At 40.3% G+C, this 9531-nt stretch overlaps 1 protein-coding gene across 1 annotated transcript in view; it reads right to left on the reverse strand.

The window, feature by feature from the left end:
• The window catches only part of PNCK (pregnancy up-regulated nonubiquitous CaM kinase), a 198590-nt gene extending 189585 nt beyond the window's left edge, over positions 1-9005 (reverse strand). Inside the window, exon 1 of the mRNA XM_077478876.1 lies at positions 8842-9005. The gene's annotated coding sequence lies outside the window, so the exon portion shown is untranslated. The remainder of the gene's footprint in view (positions 1-8841) is intronic.
• Positions 9006-9531: the final 526 nt, after the last annotated feature.

Raw genomic sequence — 9531 nt, forward strand, 5'->3', positions numbered from 1 at the left:
GGCCATGGAATGCCGGTTGCCAGAAGCTGGAGATAACAGAGTTAACAGGAGATAACAGAGTTGTTGGGGGTTTGAAAAGTTCAGCTGAGGAGACTGCAATCGGTTTTGGGAAAACTCAATTTTGCCTGTCGGATTTTACAGATGGGGCGAGTTTTCAACACGGCAGGTATCAGATCCCCGACTCATTTTGTGCGATTAGTAAAATCGCATAAGGAGGACTTGAGGGTTTGGCAGTCCTTTTTGGAGTCGTTTAATGGGAGGGCGATGTGGATTTGAGGTTTTTCAAAGAGTGAGGTCTGTATTAAGTGGTTTGGTTTTCTAGGAATGTTATGGGGCAGATTGGTGGGGGAGGTACATTGTTTTTCGCAGAGAGATAGGCCTCCAGATGCTAGTAATTCATGTGGGAGGTAATGACCTGGGCAATAGAACTATGATTGACCTTACACGCGATATTAAGTTCGATGTGTGGCGTCTAGGCATGGATTTCCCAAACACGATTATAGTATGGTCGGACATGGTGGCTTGCACCACGTGGCGGATGGCCAGGTCCGTGGATGGGGTGAATAGGGCAAGGAGGAAGGTGAATAGGGCAGTCAGTAACTTCATGGTCCGGAACGGGGGTTTGGCCATTAGGCACCTGGAGCTCGAGTTTGAGACTTTTAAATACCTGAGAGAGGATGGAGTTCACTTGAATGACGTGGGCATTGATCTGTGGACTGTAGGGATCCAGGATGGTATTGAGCGAGCACTTCGGGTGTGGAGGGGCATGCGGTAATAAGTGGGTTACTTCCTAATGCAGTGGCGGGTTTTTGGTCTGTGCAGGCGAAGGAGATATGGCAGAAAATGGTTCAGGAACTATCGCTGGATGGGCTCCTGATGGTGGTTTCCGGATAACTGAGGTTAGACGGAAAGTGTTATGGGGCACTGCGGCCAGCGTTTGTCTTTGAGCCTGCTTGTCGGCTTGAGGCCTATTATTACGCTCGGAGAGGGACCGCAGTGTCAAGTTGGTTATGGTTTCAGAAGTTTGGTAATAGTTGCCTGCACAGACCAATGCCATACAGTGGTTGCTATTCAGAAGTTATATTGTTATATTTTTATATTTTTGAGAGTGCATATTTTATTACAGAGTTTTTCCTATTGGAATTTATTTGTTTATTTTGTTTAAAATAAAGTAGGCTGCTACACTTACTCCAACCAGTGTGGATTCAAGTTAATGGGGTATAAGGTAAGGTTGGGGTTCTGGAAGCATCATATCTGGTATACAACGGTCAAGTGGGAGTAAGCAATGCCTCTGGGTTAGGGATCAGTGGGAGTAAAGGAAATTTTAATTGTGCCCAATCATAGTGTGAGTGGATGGAATAGTTCCCTGTTGTTGGTGTCAGTGGAGGGAATCATGCACTATTGTTGATATCAATGGGAGAAATAGTGTTCCATCATTTAGATCAGTGGGAAGAATAATGTTCCATCACTGGGTGTCAGTGGCAGGAATTATGCCCCATAGTTGGTGTCAGTGGAAGGAATGGTGCCCCAATCCGGATTAATGCAAGCAAAAGGCCACACATCCAGCCCACGGGCTGTATTTTGGAGGCCACTGATATATATTAAAGAAGCCCTGTTACAAACCTAAACAACCTAAAATGAGATGTTGTTCTGTTGTCCTTTTAAGCAGGGTTTTTTTGTGAAATAAAGCATTTTGATGTTCCTTTAACCAGGTGACTCCAACCCTTCCTTAGGATAGAGTACAACAGGTGCCTGCTGATCAGGTCACCAACAGGCTTTTTGGAGCTTTCCTGACTCAGCTCACCACCCACCTCAGAACACCAATGAGGTTCCTGGGTTGAGGATTGGGACCCTCTGACATTGAGAATGACCTATCTTATCCTATGAGCAAACAAGCAGGACAAAACTTTGGATAGCCGCACACTGGGAAAAGACTTGAAATCCCATCTTTAATTGAAACAACGTGGGTCACATCAAAACAAAATAAAAAAATCCACAGCAAAAGGATAACAGGGTACAGGAAAACTGACGCGTTTCGCACCGTAATCAGTGCTTACTCATAGCTGAGTCTTTTTCCAGTGTGCGGCTATCCAGAGTTTTGTCTTGCTTGTTTGCTCATGGTGTGTGTAATGGTCAGCACCTGGGGCTCATCAATAGGAGACAGAGTTTCAGTACTCGAGGATTACTTTGGAGCGGTGGTTCATCCTTTCTATCTTATCCTACATGGATTGACAGCGACCTATCTTATCCTACATGGAGATAGAGCTTCCTCCACTTGCGTCTATGGAAAAATACATGTCTCTGCCCCATAGAGTGACTGCAGCCTTAACAAATCTATGTTATTTTCCTTCTTTTCCCATTGACAAAACATCTGAGTTAAAGTACAACTAAAGGCCCCTGTTAGGGAGATTCACTCTCTCTGTTTTTCTTGTTTACCATTATCATTGAAAGTGAAAGTAAAAGAAAATCCCAAGTTTTGGGTTGTCCCCAGAAAAGTAATATAGGGGAAATATTCCAATGAGGTTACAAGTTCTGCTGACCTGGGGGTCCTCAAGGGATTCCCTTAATGTGCAGGGGTTTCTTTTCACTTCCTGATTTGGCTATGGGACAGAAAGTGAAGGTAAATCTCCTCCATGGAACACAGATGGCAAGAAAATAATACTGACAGGGGTTATAACCCTCCATTACTCTCTCCAAAATGAAATTAACTACCTCATTGAAGTTAACTAACTAAACTATAAGGGCTCTCTTGCCTCCCTCATTTCTTTTTCTGGTGGACACTCCGAGTTACCCCAGTGGTTTTTAGCCTGTCCCCTACGACCAATACCTTTGGACCTTTGCGTACCACCACACCCTAAATCTCAGATAATATACTCACCCGCCGGCAACAACCATCCACTGTGCTGGGAGAATCCTCTTATCTGCCACACTTCCAGGTGTATTGGATTCCTGGTTCCATTACCCCACTAGACACAGTGGTGCCCTCTGCCAGGCTCTACTTTATTACCGGTTCCTACACTGACATAAGGGCCAACGGAAGGAACCACAGCATTCAATGGGGGAATTGGAACCCAACACTACCCGAATTCTCCATGATATCATAAGTAAAAAAAATCCAGCAGGGATGGTGGGTCCATCAGAAGATTTGAGATATTGTTTTAAATACTATGGAGGTCAGCGTTTCCTAGTTTAACATAGGTCTCCTGTTGAGTAATCTCACCGATATGTTCTGTAGTCAACCTCAGCCCAGCTGAAAGCTGCTGATAGCTTGCCAAATAGGTCATACCGAGGCTAGCCATGCATACTTACATTCCTTTCATTTGGCCCTCAGAATGAATGAGAGAAACCAGCTGATTTTCTCCATGCATGTTCAATAGGAATTGGCACCACCAGCTATTGAATTAAATCGAAATTATAAATTGGATGCAGGTTTTCAATGGGACAGTCGAACCATCACTGGGCACACTATTACTGTTTCGGCAACAGTCTGCAAAATGGAGGCACCTCCAGGGGAAAACCAGGGGGAAATGCCCAGTTGAGAATCCTTGAATATACCATCCAATGAGAGCAGAGAACAAACAGGACAGAGAGGTTTTTACCAATAATATTATTTCACTGAAGAATCGCTTCAGGAGCCAAACAGGTTCCCCTTCATCAGGGTTCCTTTGCTGCACTTGCTAATACTGCCATATTCTGCCCATTTTTTAAACCATTCCAAGCAGAAAACCATAAATTCTATCTGGTATTTGCCAAACTGGGTCAATTTAAAGCGAAACTAAGCCCTCCTATCTTTTACAGCCAAGGAGCTGCCATCTTAGCCTCTGTTTGATCTGCAATCAGCCTTACAGCAGAATTAAACCCTCCTGTCCTTTACAGCCAAGGAAGATGCTTCTGTAGGATCTGCAATTGCCATGGTGCTGCACATGTGATCAGTTTTGACGCCAGCCATTTGATAACATGACAATTCAGCTGAGAGTATAAAGCAACTATGGCAGTCACTATTTGCAGCAGGCCTTGGATTTTTCCCAGGCAGTGCTGGCAAATAATGGTGGCCACACAAAATATTGACACTTTGGGCCCAATTTGGACATTTTCATTGAGGGGTGTACTCACTTTTGTTGCCAGCAGTTTAGACATTAATGGCTGTGTGTTGAGTTATTTTGAGGGGATGGCAAATTTACACTGTTATACAAGCTGTACACTCACTACTTTACATTGTAGCAAAGTGTCATTTCTTCAGTGTTGTCACATGAAAAGGTAGAATAAAATATTTACAAAAATGTGAGGGGTGTACTTACTTTTGTGAGATACTGTACATCTAATTAAATATCCGTAGGAAAAAGTCAGTGTTCTAGTTTTTACTTGTTCTACAATTTGTATTTTCATGCAGCGTGCATAAAAATATCCTCTGCGTCAGTCTGAATTTCATCCAGTTATGGAATTTTGTATTGTAAATAGATAAAAATAAATGGCTCATAAAAGTGATTTCCTTCGAGTCAAGGGGCCTATTCCGATCATTTTTGTACTTGAAGCAGGTCGTGTTTTCTGATGCAAGAAATCCCTACAGACAAAAATGGATAGATGGTCTATGTCGGATGTTCAGGTTAGAAAGAAAAAAAAAATCCCGGTCAAGGCGTATAAATACGTTTGAAAGCAGACACAAAATAATGTGCATTATTAACCCACATCACTGCATGTGCATGGGTGTAGACTGACCCCTGGTATGGGACTGGAGCATATTTGAGGTCACCCTGAAAGTCAACTATGGACACTATTACCATCAATGTCTGGCTGTAAGAACTTTACACATTTATATATATGAATATAAATACACATACATATACACACAGCACAGTGTATATGTTGTGAATATATATATATTTATTTAGTATATATATTTTTATGTTAATTACTATATATATATATATATATATATATATATATATATATTGTCTTTATTGTTAATTACTATCTATCTATCTATCTGTTATGTAAATTACTACATATATATATATATATATATATATATATATATATATATATATATATATATATATATATATCTTTATTTTATTTATATTATACATATATATATATATATATAATTTGTTTATGTTAATTACTATATATCCATCTCTCTATATCTATATATATATATATATATATATATATATACAAATACACACACACGCTCACACACACAACAGCTACCAACATTCAGATCACACCCATGAATGAAGCATATTTGAAGTCACCCTGAAAGTCCTCCTTAGGTTGATGTCAGAAGGGCGATCTTTGATTCCCTGCTAGTTTAGTATTTTCTTCCTAAGAAAATTTTGAATAATTTTTTTTTTATGGGATTGCTAGCTCTTAGAAGTGTGTGTGTATATATATATATATATATATATATATATATATATATATATATATATATATAATAATGTAAGATTATTCATCTTGTGAAACTGCATGCTCATTTGTGCAAATTGGGGTAAAATCGAATGTTATTGGGCTATTTTCTCTCCAGGGTGAATGTTAATCACTCACACAGAATAAGGTGATTCAGGGAAAAAAACGCATTATGCCCACGAGATGGAGCTGATGAAAGCTAGATGGCAAAAACGATTTATTTACTATGATTCGCAGCGCCATCTAGTGGCCATATTGCTGTGTTTTTCCCGGTTCGGGAATGCAGTGTCACAGGACGAATAGCTCTGCAATTTATATATTTTTTTTATAACTGCACCCCTTAAATTTTTAAAACAATTTTCTCAGTAGAGTTTTGCGATGATGGCAAAGTTCCTGGCAAGTTTCTATGGAATGTTGCTCAACTCACTAAAGGAGAGTGGCTGTCAGCAGATCACAATGCGGTAACGCTATCAACAACCACTCTAGCAATTCAATCACCCGCTGTCATCCCCGGCATTAGCGATTTGCAAGACTCATTAATCTCAGCCTCAAAATCTCCCGTCTGACATCAGCCTAAAGGTTCAACTCTAAAGAGGTACATCCTGATCAAGTCCTGGAATGGGCTTTAGCTTTTAACAGCTCGTCAACTGCCAACATTTCTTTAATTAACCCTTTGTGTGTCTCCTGGCCACAGGTAAAGCAGAATCAGCTTTAGCTTTCAACAGCTCGTCAACTGCCAACATTTCTTGAATTAACCCTTCATGTGTCTCCTGGCCACAGGTAAAGCAGAATCAGCTTTAGCTTTCAACAGCGCGTCAACTCTCATCATTGCTATAATTAACCCTATGTATGTCTCCCGGCCACAGGTAAAGAAGAATGGGCTTTAGCTTTCAAAAACATGTTAACTGCCAACATGGTTATAATTAACCCTTGGTGTGTCTCCTGGCCAAAATCACCTGTCTGACATCAGCCTAAAGGTTTACCCTTAAAGAGTTACATCCAGATTAAATCCTGGAATGGGCTTTAGCTTTCAACAGCACGTCAACTGGCAACATTTCTGAAATGAAATCCTTTGTGTATCCCCTAGCCACAGCTAGAGAAAAATGGGCTTTAGCTTTTCAAAAACATATCAACTGCCAACATATTTTAAAATAACTCTTTGTGTGTCTCCGGGCCACAGGTAAAGCGGAATGGGCTTTAGCTTTCAACAGTCCCTTAACTGCCCATATTTCTTTAATTTATTCTTGGGGTTTCTCCTGCCCACAGGTAAAGTGAAATCAGCTTTAGCTTTCAACAACATGTCAACAGTCAACATTTCTGTATTTAACCCTTTGTGTGTCTGTTGGTTACAGGTAAAGCATAATGGGCTTTAGCTTTAAACAGCACGTCAACTGGCAACATTTCTGAAATTAACCCTTTGTGTATCTCCTGGTCACAGCTAGAGAAAAATGGGCTTTAGCTTTCAAAAACATATCAACTGGCAACATTTTTATAAATAACCCTTTGTGTGTCTCCAAGCCACAGGTAAAGCGGAATGGGCTTTAGCTTTCAACAACACATCAACTGCCAATATTTCTTTATTTAACCATTTGTGTGTCTCCTGGCCTTGGGTAAAGCAGAATGGGCTTTAGCTTTCAACAGCACCTTAACCTCCAACATTTTTATAATTAACCATTGGTGTGTCTCCTGGCCACAGGTAAGGCAGATTGGGCTTTAGCTTTCAACAGCACCTCAACTTCCAACATTTTTATAATTAACCCTTGGTGTGTCTCCTGGCCACAGGTAAAGCAGTATGGGCTTTAGCTTCAACAGCACCTCAACTGCCAAATTTCCTTAATTTATTCGTTGTGTGTCTCCTGCCCACAGGTAAAGTGAAATCAGCTTTAGCTTTCAACAACATGTCAACACCCTTTGTGTGTCTCCTGGCCTTGGGTAAATGTGCTTTACCTTCCAATAGCACGTTAACTGCCAATATTTCTTTAAATTAACCCTTTGTGAGTCTCCTGGACCACAGGCATAGCGCAGTGTTTTTCAACCCCAGTCCTCAAGGCGCCACAACAGGTCATGTTTTCAGGATTTCCCTCAGATGAAACAGCTGTGGTAATTACTAAGACAGTGAAACTGATCAAATCACCTGTGCAAAATAATGGAGAGCCTGAAAACATGACCTGTTGGTGCACCTTGAGGGCTGGAGTTGAGAAACACTGGCATAGCGGAACGGGCTTTAGCTTTGAATGTCACATCAACTGCCAACATTTAAAGAATTAAAGGTAGAGGTAAAGCTGCAGAAACTTTCTAGGCTCAGCGCCGGCACCAGAAGCCTGTGTGCCCAGCATGCCAAAATTCCACTGAAGAGCAAGCGAGGCGGGCAGCCTGTCCTCCTAACTAAAAAGTGTTGCATGCTACACCCTGCTACAACTTCCCATAGACACAGACCAACTAATCCCCCCCCCCCCCCCCCCCCCCCCACTCATTCCTTCCTTTCCATCTCTGCTGTCAAAGGAGAAATATTCATCCATCATTAATGAGTCCTGAAAAGGCTTCTGGGGTCACCCCTCACCAGAAAAATTAAATCAAGAGGAGAATGCCATTGGGCACTGAGAAAATTAGAGGGGGAGAAAATATTGTCATGGGGGATCCCAGGGCGAGTAATCAATGAAACAAGCCAATAAAAAAAGAAAAAGAAGGCAAAAAAAAAAGGGAAAATATTGTTGTGGAGGATCCTGGGAAGAGTAATCAAAAAAAAAAAAAAAAAATGGAAAATATTGTTGTGGAGGATCCAGAGGCGAGTAATCAATAAAACAAGACAATAAAAAAAGGGGGAAAATATTGTTGTGGGGGATCCCGGGGCGAGTAATCAATAAAACAAGACAATAAAAAAAAGGGGAAAATATTGTTGTGGGGGATCCCGGGTGAGTATTTAATAAAACAAGCTAATAAGAAAAAGGAATCTAAAAAAAAAAAAAGGCAAAATATTGTTGTGGGGGATCCCGGACAAGTATTCAATAAAACAAGCCACTAAAAAAAAAAAAAAAAAAAAAAGAAAAAAGGCTAAAAAAAGGGAAAATATTATTGTGGGGGATCCCAGGGCGAGTAATCAATAAAACAAGCTAATAAAATAAAAGAAGGCTAAAAGAATAAAAAATAAATAAAAAAAAGGGAGAAATGTTTTTGTGGGGGATCCCAGGCAAGAGTAATCAATAAAACAAGCCAATATAAAAAAAAAAGAAAAAAAGAAGGATAAAATAAAATAAAAAGGGAAAATATTTATGAAACAAGCCAATAAAAAAAATAAAAAGAAGGCTAAAAAAAAAAAAAAAAAGGAAAATGTTGTGGTGTTGTGGGGGATCCCGGGCGAGAGAAATCAATAAAACAAGCCAATAAAATAAAAGAAGGCTGCCCTTTAAATGGTTGAGAAAATGGGGAACCTACCTGTCTGTGATCAGTAGTGCATTAGCCTGGTGTTTCTGGAGGAAAGCGTCTCTTCTAAAGTGATGCAGCGCTGTGTGACTGTGTGAACATATTCCATGCTATTTAAAACATTCTCATCCCCTACAGTCCAGGCCAGCAAACTGTAGCTCTCTCCCCGTTCGTTCGCTCTCTCTCTCTCTCCTTCCCTCCCTATCATCTATTCTCTCCACCCCTTTATCATCCATCTCCCTTAAAGGGGTCCATCCTTATAAGGACATTGCTGAAAAATGTCTGCAGATCACTGGTTGCTGCAAGTAGCCCCTAGGAAGGTTTCTCAGTGGATAGAAAAATCCCCCCCCCCCTCCGCCGCATGCATCTGTTGCATGAATGAAAGTGTGAAAGACCTGGGGGGGCATGAATATTCGACTCAGCGGGTGGCTATCGGGATTAAAGGACCTCTAGAGCGTGAAAATCTTCTAGTAGCTGTATGAGATTATTCAGTATATACATTTCTTTGTTTTTTTATTATTTATTTTATTTTTTTGCATAATTTTTATATATATATATATATATATATATATATATATATATATATATATATATATATATACACATACATTTTTTTTTTTTTAGGAAAATCAAGCTGTAACGACAGTTACAGGGGTTGAGATAATCCATTTAATGCTGGCAGGGAAGCTTACAGTGGTCAGA

The sequence above is a fragment of the Lithobates pipiens genome, unplaced genomic scaffold (assembly GCF_037356315.1).
Source record: "Lithobates pipiens isolate NorthernLeopardFrog02 unplaced genomic scaffold, aLitPip1_a1.2 Scaffold_1, whole genome shotgun sequence".
Classification (NCBI taxonomy): domain Eukaryota; kingdom Metazoa; phylum Chordata; class Amphibia; order Anura; family Ranidae; genus Lithobates; species Lithobates pipiens.